This window comes from Eumetopias jubatus, unplaced genomic scaffold, assembly GCF_037043125.1.
Source record: "Eumetopias jubatus isolate StellerSeaLion01/CBP00866 unplaced genomic scaffold, mEumJub1_p1.0 scaffold_6, whole genome shotgun sequence".
NCBI classification, from domain to species: Eukaryota; Metazoa; Chordata; class Mammalia; order Carnivora; family Otariidae; genus Eumetopias; species Eumetopias jubatus.
Genome location: NW_028274812.1, coordinates 116,248,688 through 116,260,017, shown reverse-complemented (window position 1 = coordinate 116,260,017; position 11,330 = coordinate 116,248,688).

Below are 11,330 nucleotides of genomic sequence, written 5' to 3'. Positions count from 1 at the left end.
CTCGGGGACTGTGGAGTGAAACCCCCACATTGAAGGACAGATCGGATTTCCTCTTCTCCCCACTCCGTCCCCCTCCTTCCCTCCTTCCCTACTAAAAAGTAGTTATTTTATTGAACCCCTACTGTATGCTCTACAAGTCATGTCTCAGGTTCTCATCCCCCCAGAGTCACATAACAACTGAGGCTGGAATCCACAGACCGTCCTGGAATCGACACTGAAGGACTCCTAGTTCCACAGAGTTTTACATTGACATTAGACACACCTCTTAGCTTTTTGAAAGAAAATCAAGAAAAAATGTATTCAGTCTGCCTAGTTCCCCTAAGGACTTGCTGGCTGTTTTGGACCAAAGAGGAGAGAAGTGCAAAGGACACCAGTGTCCATGGCAGCCACAGCTGGGCACGTGGTGCCTCCCCCCACTCAGTGCACGCTGGGGCCCCACCCAGGTCCAGCCTCCTCTCCCTGGCCTTCTTGCTCACCCGGGGTGGAGATGCACCCCCAGCCCTCAGGAGGGAAGTGGGGCTGAGGAGGGGCTGCAGCAGCTACTTTTGCCCCCCCCTTCAGTGCTTCTCGCTCTCTAGGGCCATGCTCTGCATGTCGAAAGCCACCATGGGCTTCAGCCTTCCCTCTTCTGTGCAGAACCCCCTGCCTTCTTCTCGCTCCTCCAGGCTACGGATCTCTATCACTCCCTCTCTGAACCTTCCCTGGCTGCCCCAAGCTTGGATGGGAGGTCCCTTCTGTGTGCTCTTGTTCTTGTCTGCACTGATCGGTGGTGGCCCCATCTGTGCTTTGTCATCACTGTTTTGTCATTGCCTGGGGTTTGTATCACCTGCTCAAGAGAAAAAACATACAACGGTTAAGGACACAGACCCTGGAAACAGTCTGCGTGGGTCCACGTCCTAGCCCCTCTAGCTCCCAGGGGTCCAATCTTGAGCAAATTATTTCATCTTTCTGAATCTACCTCATAGGGTTGTTGGGATTATATGAGCTGAGGCGTGTAACGCCCTTGGCGTACATTAAATGCTCAATAAATGTCCGTTCAGGACTGTATGTCCTCGAGGGCACAGACTGTCTTGTTCACAACTGTTCCCCAACACCTGGCCTGGTACCCGGCACGCAGTGGGCAGCCAAACTTTAGTGACTGAGTCAGTGAATGACCATCCTCTTTTAATCACTCGCACATCATCTTGTCCTCTGTTTCCTGTTTTTATAATCGACGATCTTTAAAAGCAAAGGCCATCTAAAGAAAGAACCCAAATATGGACCGATTATCTGCCCAAAGAATTGGTGCTGTGTAGAAGTTTCCAGTTTAAGAAGAGACAAGCGTCAGGACAATTGGATTCTGATTCTCTTGGCTGCATCTTGCTGTGTCATTTGAGTTGGATGCACAGCAATATAATGACTTGGAACAGGAATCAAAAGATTATTGAAGGTGGCTGATGGCCATGATCCAGATCATTCCTACTGTTTCCCCATCCGCCACTTTAAAGTGAAAATATCAGGGGAATTTGGAAGTCATTATGATATCTTGCACCCTCATTCAACCGTTCCATGCACACCTGTTGGGTAACTTCTATGTGTCAGGCGTTGGGAACATGGAGAAAAAAATAAAAGATTCCTATGTCTTGGAGTTGACATTCTTAATGGGGAAGATAGTCACAAACAATGACTGTACCATTTCCCCGGCACTCAGAGGACAGAACCCCTGAGTGCTCATTGCTGGAGGCCATTTCTGGGCCAGGGGTATCTTTGGTCCACCTCCCTGGCACCCAAGCTGACAGACGGTGGGATTTTGTCACGGGAGTCCTAGGCTTGGGTGTCCTTGACCTGATCAGCTGGCTTCCCTTGCAGGGTTGCCAATGTAGTCATCTGCTTCTGGTTGGGAGGTGTAAAGTCATCACCCACTGCCATTACCCAAGGACCCATTTCCCTTCGGCCATTGCTCAGGGATGACACAGCTGATGGTCAGGGCCCTGTCCCAAAAACTCACCCCCACGGCTCTGTCCAGTGACAGAGGCCGTGACTATCTGATAATGGCCGCTGACAAATGCTGGTGGTGAGGAGTGTTCCCATCCGGAGGCTGTTCTGCCACTGACAAGCCCCACCCGCTCCCCAGCTAGAAACACCCCACCGCAATGAGCCTCTCCCCAGCCTCCACTCAGGTGCCTGCTGCAGGTGTTCTGTGTTTTTTGTTTTTTGTTTTTTAAGATTTTATTTATTTGAGAGAGACAGAGTATGAGCAGGGGTAGCAGCAGAGAGAGGGAGAAGCAGGCTCCTCGCTGAGCAGGGAGCCCGATGCGGGGCTCCATCCCAGGACTCTGGGATCATGACCTGAGCCGAAGGCAGACGCTTCACTGACTGAGCCACCCCGGCACCCCCACTGCAGGTGTTTCTGTAACCTGCGCCAAGCTTACTGGCGTCAAAGCACTGACTGCATTACTTTTTCTAACTAGTATTATTCTTCCATGACACAAGCGTGTTTATTGTTGGAAAAATTTTTCAGGGTAGCTAGGTAGCATCCATTATCCCACTCCCCAGAAATAATAGCTGTTGACAGGGTGGTTTAACCTCTAAATTTTCTAAATCTGTAAACATACATAACTTCTATAAAAAAGAATGCAGATTATTCAGTCTGTCTGTGTCAATAAATGGTGTTGAGACAACTGGATGGTGACTTTCCTCCTTTTAGCCACGATCACTTCCAGATAAAGCAAAGACTTAAGTGGAGAAGGACTTTCGAAGCATGTCACAAAACCCAGAAACCCTAAAGGAAAAGGCTAATGAATTGGACGTCGCAGAGACTATAAAACTTCCATACGTTAGAAGCCGTCATAGGCACCTTAAGACACCATGTTTTACTTCTAGATAATTATTCTGGAGAAGCTTTCCCACTGGGCTCAAGGAAATCAATACAGGGGACTTTTCACTCAGTATTATTTGTAACAGCAGAAAAACACTGGGGGAGCCTGGCTGGCTCCATCAGTGATGCGTGCGACTCTTGATCTCAGGGTTGTGAGTTCGAGCCCCACGCCGGGGGTAGAGAACGCTTAAAAATAAAAAACCTTGAAAAGAAAAGAAAAACTGGAGCAAATCTCAAAGTCCATCAATAGGAGGATAGGAAAATAGCTGAAGCGCATTCCTACAACAAAATCCTACCAAGCAGTGAGGACACATGTCATAGAAGGACTCTGCCTCCCCCCCCCCCCCGGTTCTGTTTGTGTCCCAGGGACAAGTGGCAATGTCTGGAGGCATTTTTGGTTGTCACAACTTGGGGGCGAGGGGTGAGCATCTAGGGGTAGAGGCCAGGGCAGCTGCTATGAAACACAGGACAGCCCCCCCAAAGAATTATCAGGCCCCAAGTGTCGCTGGTGCTGAGGTTGAGAAGTCTCGAGCAAGCCCAAATCAACACGGGCAAGATCCCACCAGCAATCTTGAGTGAAAAAGGAAGTTGCAGATTGCTCCGGTTTGATATTTTTACAGATACATACATAGCACAAGTAAAAATCACATATGGGAATAATGCACACCCACTCTGTAAATCTGGAACAATCCATCCAGGCATTTTTTTTCCTTTTCCTTTCTTCTCATGATGCTGGAAAGATCTCTTTATTGATATGGATGATGAACGACAGTGATGAGGGTATGCCCCATTGTCTGTTTTATGTTGACTAAATTGATAACTATGGAATTCTCAGGATAAATGAGGTGCACATTTTCACCATTGTGATAACATATTGTTAAAACAGCTCTCCTAAAAGCTTGTATCAATTTACGTTCCCACCCGCAGGTGACAGTTGTCATTTCCTTTTTTGCTCTGCCTCCTTCACTAGGGTATGAGTTTCTTCAGTGACATTTGTCCGTGCATCTTTAATGTCTTGCTAGGTGCTTCGACCTAAAATTTGGTCGCATGGATTAAGGCTTTATGACACATTGCTAAATAGGTTCAGAGGACAGAGAAGATAAGACACTCACAATCCTCAAGAAAATTAGTTTCGTTTCGTTTGAATGTTAACTGACAATTCAAGTCTGAGGGCCTGCTGTGTCCTCCGGGAATCAGAGGAAGAGGGCACTTGGGTAGGAGTGGCCGGGCACAGCCAGCCCCAGGAAGTGCTCCTGAGCCAGGCCTTGAGGCATGAGGGTCCTCCCCATCCTTGGAAAAGCAGAGCAATGGCATTCCAGACGGCAACAGCTCATGCAAAGGTGTGGTGCCAGGGATGAGTAAGGCATGTTTGTGACATAGTTAGAATGGAGGTCATTTGGGCATCGACGCCGTGGAGGATCCGATTAGCAAGAAAGGAAGGCAGCGCCGGGTTGGGGGCAAACCTTGTCCGACAGGCTAAGAAGTCTACACTTTTTCCTGGAGGCAAAAGGGAGCTCGCGGGGGCGGGGAGCATCGAGGAGGAAAGGCTGCTCTAACCAGGGAGATCAGTCCCGGCTGCGCTCCTGGTCACACCTGTCCTGTGCTGCCCAGCGGGGGCACGGTGCACTCTGCAGGCCGCCAAAGCCAGATCCCGCCCCGGGGGAGGAGGGGCGGCTCCCAGAAGCGCGAGCCAGTGGAGATCCCGGAGGGCCTGTGAGGAGGGGGGAAAGCACAGCCCCCGGGCCCAGAGGACGTGCCGCTGGTTTGTACCCAGTATCCCACGGATCTCTGTTGCCACCTCTCTGCTCGGGCTGACAGCCCACAGCCCACTCGTTGTGGCTCTTGACAGCTGACTTTGTGCCTCTCTTCTCAACTCCATGTTCAGTGACATCAAGTCGGTAGCTTGAATTTGGCCATGGTGGAAGTATTTACACCACGGAAATCACTAAGCGCTACGCACTGGGACTCCCCATCCCCCTGGTGCCAGTTTTCCAACAGACCACTGACTGTTTCCTTCTAGAATTAAGGGGGTTGGGGGGGGCTCCCATGATTAGATGTGGAGAAGGACGGGAAGGAAGAGTCTTGTTTAGGGAAGCTAAATGGAACCTTCAGGAAGATAAATGTGTGGCCAAATAATGGGGGCACCATCAGGAGAAATTCAGATTCCTAAAAGACAAAGGTTGGGCCCCCAGGGGCGCTGTGCAGATCAGCTGAGCATAGTGGTTACCAGCACCGACTGCAGTTGAGACTGCCTGGGGTTGAATCGTGGCTCTGCCTCTTACTTGCTGTGTGACCTTGGGCAAGTCACTTTGCCTCTCTGTGCCTCAGGTTTGTGATATGAAGAGTGGAGGGTATTATTAACTCATCTCATAGGGTTCTTAAGAGGACGAAATGAGTTACATGTATGTAAAGCTCTTAGAACAATTTTTGGCAAGAAATTAATGCTCTATCAATATTTGTTAAATACACAAAATAGAAAACCGAAGTACCCAGAGAGGCAGTGTGACTTACCTAAGGTCACACAGAAAACACGAAGCAGAGCTGGGATCAGAGCCCAAACTTCTGCCGTGGCAGGTAGTCCAACTAGTCTTCTCTGGCTTCCTTTGGCCCTGACAAGGGTTGTGGGGTTCCTGGGGATGATTCACGTGTCCTGGTGTTGGATGTTTACATCGAAAGGGCAGAGCGCCAGTGGCCTCTGCCCTGGAAAGGCAGCTTGTTGAGATGCCCTCCGGGGGGTGGTGCATGGCCTCCTCAGCCCAGAGCAGGGCACACAGGACCCCAGGCGGGACGCTGACCTATTCCCACACTTGGGCAGGTTGTTGAGCTGGGCTGGCCCCGGGCCCGAAGGTGAATGGGCCAACCTATCAACTGCAAACAAAGAGGACAGAGATGCGCGGTGATGACCGTGGCTTCTGCTGAGAGCCCTCACTCCTGGCCGTTGGCCCGTCACTGTATGCAGGGCACTATTCTAGGTACTTGGGATTCAGCAATGAACAGAGTCGTCGAAGTCCCTGTTCCTGTGGACAGATGATAGGCAGACAGATGACAAACAAGTGCACTGAGAGATACATTAGGTCTTAAAGGAAAATGAGGCCAGGAGAAGCAGGTGGGGCGTGGCTGGCAATGGGGTCAAGGAAGACACTCAGAGGAGGTGAGAGGTGAGCAATCCTGGAGGATGTCAGGGAGCACCCATGCCTCCAGAGTCTCATTAAATCCTCCCGCCCGCCCTGGCTAGGTGGGTGTTGCTCTCCCATCTCAGTGATGAGGAAGCTCAGAGACACGCATTCACCTGCTCAAGGTCACATGGCCTGTAAGTGTCGGCGCGCGATTCAAACCCAGCTCTGCCTCCCAGTGGTCGTTACTCTCCACTGGCTCGCCGGAGTGTACCCGAGGACGCTGTGGTCGTCACAAAGCCTGGGGGTGTGTGTGCGGCGGGGGGCCACCAGGGTTGTGGGTTCGGGAGGGTGGATATTGGGGTACTGAGGTAAGCGGGTCTGGAGTTCACTCCGGAACACCTCCTTGAAGAGGTGGGTTTAGAGCTGAGCTTTCAAGATCAGGAAGGAAGGGCGATTCCAAAGGGTAGGGGGTCTGGCTTTTCTACAGTGTCAGTGGGAGCCGGGAAGGCCGCAGGCAGGGAGGGGCCTGCTTTACGGTGGAAATTTGGTGCAAATTCTTGGTGAGAGAAGAGGTCCCCGAATTCGGGTTGTGTGCTCAGGTTCTTAATTAAAAGCCCTTTACCACCACACATGGGAGCTTGAGGGCCCCACGAGCATGACGCCCATAGGCCCTGCCTCAGAGAGCCATGAAATAACAGTGCAAAGCCAAACACCCTTCAGGATAGATTGTGTCCAACCAAACAGAGACCACGCGTCCCAGACCCCTCACAGCGGACCTGATTTCAAGCGTGACTCCCCTACTGTTCCTTCCTCCATTCCACCTTTCGGGTCTTCAAACCTCATTCCTCCCGTTGCCTCCTGTACCAACAGGAGACAAAGATCTTTGGTTCATTCGTTCACCGAGTATTTATTGAGCACTTACTGTGGGCCAGGCACAGTGCCGGGTGCCCGGCAGTGACCAAGATACTGCCCTCGCCCTCACTGAGTCATTTGTCCGGTGGTGGAGGCAGACATTTCATAGAGGACAGGGCTGATTAGTTACGATTACGATGAATGCCACAGAGGCCACAGCAGGTCACATGGAGCAGAGTCCACTCCACCACTGGAGTATCTCACCAGACTGACCCCAGGCCACATCCTCACAGGACTCAGTCAAGGGGCCCGTCTCGCGAAGGCTGGGCAGAGAGAGGCGGGTGTTGGGGTGCACTGGAGCGGGGAGCAAGCAGCAGGACTGTGTGTGGTGTGAGGAGGGGACGTTTACCTTCTGAGTCCCAAGAAGGCCGGCTGGGAGGGGCCCCTCCAGCAGAGCTGTCCCCAACCCCGTCCTCCACCAGGGGGTGCTCAAACTGAGGGCAGGGAGAGGACCAGGTCCAAAGGAGGGCGATGGTGGGAAGAGAGAGAAAAGTTCATGTAGTTGAGCGGCACCTGGGAGAAGGGGAGCCCGATATTCTGTTCTTGGGATGGATGTTCCGCTGAGGCCCTAAGGCTGTTGAGCGGCCCCAGCCCCCTAGAAGGGGAAGAGGTGCTGGGGAAGGTGGCCCAGTACCCAGAGGCCAGTGAGCTGCCCCCAGGTGTGGTGAGCTGGTCCCCCGAGGGACTGAGCAGAGCAGGCTGGAGTGAGGGATGAGGCTGCGTCGGCGGAGGCGGGGGGGGGGGGGGGGGGGTTAGGCCCAGACGGGGGAACTCAGTGGAAAAGTCGGGAAGGCAGACACCTGCTCCTCCCCTGGAGACCTGCAGGGCTCACTCCCATGTGCAGTGAGGTGTTGCCCCCATATGGCCTCCTCAGACAGACCTTCCCTGATGGCCTGTCTAAAAGAGCTCTCATGGTCCTTCTTCATATCCTTACTCAGCAGCATTTTCTTCACAGGGCTTAACACTGCCTGACGTGACATTTGCTTGAATCATCTGAAATGGTCAAATATGAGCCATTTCATGTGGCTCAGCCTAATGCTATGTATTTGTTCATTGGTTTTCCATCTGCCTCTGCAGCTGGACTGTCAGCTCCACGAGGGGGTGTGGGAAGGATCTTTATCTGTTACATTTCAGTTACATCCCCAGCGCCAGGGTCAGTCCCTGGCACTCAGCAGACCCTCGATAAACATTGGGTGGATGGGTGGAATGAGTCTTTGGGCTGGGTTAAAGAGACGATGGGGGGCAAACCAAGAAACAGACTCTTAAAAAAAAAGATTTTATTTATTTATTTGACAGAGAGAGACACAGTGAGAGAAGGAACACAAGCAGGGGGAGTGGGAGAGGGAGAAGCAGGCTTCCTGCTGAGCAGGGAGCCCGATGCGGGACTCCATCCCGCTCATGACCTGAACTGAAGACAGACGCTTAACCACTGAGCCCCCCAGGCGCCCCAGGAAACAGACTCTTGACTCTAGAGAACACACTGATGGTGACCAGAGGGGAGGTGGGTGGGAGATGGGTGAAACAGGTGATGGGGATTAAGCAGGGCACCTGTTGTGATGAGCACCAGGTGATGTGTGGAAGTGATGAGTCACTCTATTGTACACCTGCAACTAATATTACGCTCTACGTTAACTAACTGGAATTTAAATAAAAACTTTAAAAAATTGTAAAAGCTTAATAACAGTTGGATGTGAGTAGGAGCTGCCCAAGGGAGCAGCTTCCGGGGCAGGACTGGGAGCAAGGGGCGGGGGCTGGGGCGGAGCAGTGGGGGGTCTGGCGGCCCGGGAGGCAAAGCTGGACGACACTGGGGAAGGCACATCGGGAGAGCATCTCCCATGTGCCAGCCACTGAATTAGACACCTCTCCTGCCGTCTCTCTCAGTCCTCATAGACACCCCGCGAGGTGGGTATTGTTACCACTCCTGCTTTACAGAGGAGGAAACTGAGGCTCAGGGAGGCTACCTTGTCCAGGGCTAGCTCTAAGTTAACAAGGCACAGGGTAGCCCCCATGCGCGGCCTTCCCTCTGCACTTCCCTACCTCCTCTTGATTTTAATTATTTTGTGGAGTTGTGAAAGCCCCTAAGAAGCAGGGGAATCTCTCAGAGCTGGAGCCTGAGCTCTTAGGGCTCCCTTGCGGTTTCGTCCCGGCGGGACCCCAGACGCATCATGGTTTCTCATTTTGTAGAGGTCTCCTGGCCAATTGTGGTGAAGATTTGAGTGGCTGGCCCTGCGTTTGGGACAGAGAGGGCTGTAGTGTTTGAGGCATGGCCAGATTCCTGAAGCAAGATGGAGCGGACACGGGCAGCCCAGCCTCGTCCTGTGAGGCTTCTGTCTCTGTTCTAAGAAACCAGTCATCTTTCCTCCCAAAACGCGTGCCCTTGCCCCCCATCCCCAGCGTCACTAGGGGGACAACCCTACAACAGCCTCTTCCCGGGTGCTTGCTGGGTGCTGGGCTGTCTACATGGTGGTTGAATGTGCAGCCTCTGCAAGATCACATCCACCAACTTCTTGGTCATGTGTGACTTTGGGCCAATTACTGAACACCTCTGGGCCTCGGTCTCTCCATCTGGACAGAGCAAAGCAGCCCTGACATCCGGGAGCTGCCTGGTCCTATCAGCCAGGCCTTGGTGGTGCTCGGAGCTGGCGGGGCAGCTCCCCCCTGCTGTGCTCCCGAGAACACAGACAAGGCCATCAGTGACCGTGATGGGTCAAGACAAAAACAAGACCACTCCATAATCACGCCTGAAAACAGACAAAACAGGCATGCTGTCCAGACCACAGAAATGACCAAACATCCCCCATGTAGCTAATCTGAGTAGAGGCTGCTTCTCTACCAATCACAGCCCTCTCCTCTTTCCAGTTGGCTCTTCTTCTAGGTAAGATTTAAGATCCCCAACCATAGAATCACCTCTACTTCCTGATAGTATCAAATCCAGATCAAAGTCTTGCTTCCTTAAACCTTCCACCGATTGCCTAACAAGAACCCAAAGGTTATAGTGAGTCCTTCCTAGTGCCCTGTTACTGAACTGCCCCATGGTTCCCCTGGTGCAAGGAGTGATAGACCCAGCTCGTTCACTCCCAGGTGGGTTTCTAACTGTCTTTGGCTGGAGGCACTGCCAGTCCCCACCTCGTTGGGGTGTTGTTGTGCTGCTCTTGGGGTGATACACTCCCAGGACTCTTGAGATATATTTGCCATGCTTACTATCACTCCCGCATCACAAAGTGGACTCTGAGACCCTGTAGAGAGGGGCAGTAGTTTTGCCCAGGGCCACACAGCTGGTAGTGCAGAGTCAGGGTGGCAACTCGGGTCCCCTTCCAAATTTGGTTTCCTAACCCCCTTGCTTTGGCCTTGATAGGGCAGAAACCAACATGACAAGGTTGGGCCAGCATCTGGGAGGAGAAGTGCAGAGGAGATTGGAGCTGAAAGAGAAGAGGAGCCTGGGGCCTCAGTGACCCCCTGTGCTTCCTCTCCCATGTGTGACTTCCCTGACTGGATCCTCCAAGGTATTTCTCTCCTGAGGCCGCCTGGCTGTTGAGTAAACATGGGCCCAGCTGAGGCCCGAGGGGGGGTGGGGGGAGACAGTGTCATTGGACTGGCCTGAGTCACTTCCTGACCATTGCTTAAGAGGCATCCGGAGCCACAGCCCGAGTGGCCAGCTCGCGCCCTCGCAGGATTGTACCCACTTGGGCAGGAGCACTTCCCCACCTTTCTGGGCTCACCTCTGCCACACTCAGTTTATTGGGACATACAATAGAGAGGCAGAAGCTCTGTCCCTGCCCTGGGGAATGCCATGCTCAACCCAGAAGGAAACCCTAAGTCTCCTGGACAATTCTGTCTTGCCTGCACCCAGGCCTGAACTCTGGCCTCCAGGACCTCACCCCAGCTTCAGCATCAGGGTGCCATCCCCTGGCACCACCAACCCCAAAGGTCCCAAACTCCTGCAGCCCTCCCAGGCACTTAGCCCCTTCCCTTTCCCTCCCACAGGGTCTCAGGGCCAGAGTCGGGGTTGGGGCAGAGAAGAGGGTGGAGAACATGCCAGATACCCTCATGCAGGATGTGCGGAGGGAGACATGGTTTGATCAGTAGTCATGTCCTCATGATGTGAGTGAGGGGGACGATGTGAAATGCAGACCATTGCCTTTAAGAAGCAAGGCCTTTCAACCCAGAGACACTGCATAGACTTGGAGCCGAGAACATAGCCTTTAGAACCAGGCTATGCGCACTTCTTCAACCCAGCTCTGCCCCTTAGCAGCTGTGCAACCTTCAGCAAATTACTTAACCTCTCTGTACCTCAGGTTCCTCATCTCTAAAATGAGCATAATAATAGTACTGACTCACAGACCTCTCACCAGGACTAAGAGAGTTAGTTGTATGTGTAAAACGCTCGGAATAATGACTGGCCCATAGCATGCACACGTGTTCAGGAAATATTTTTTCACTTTGAA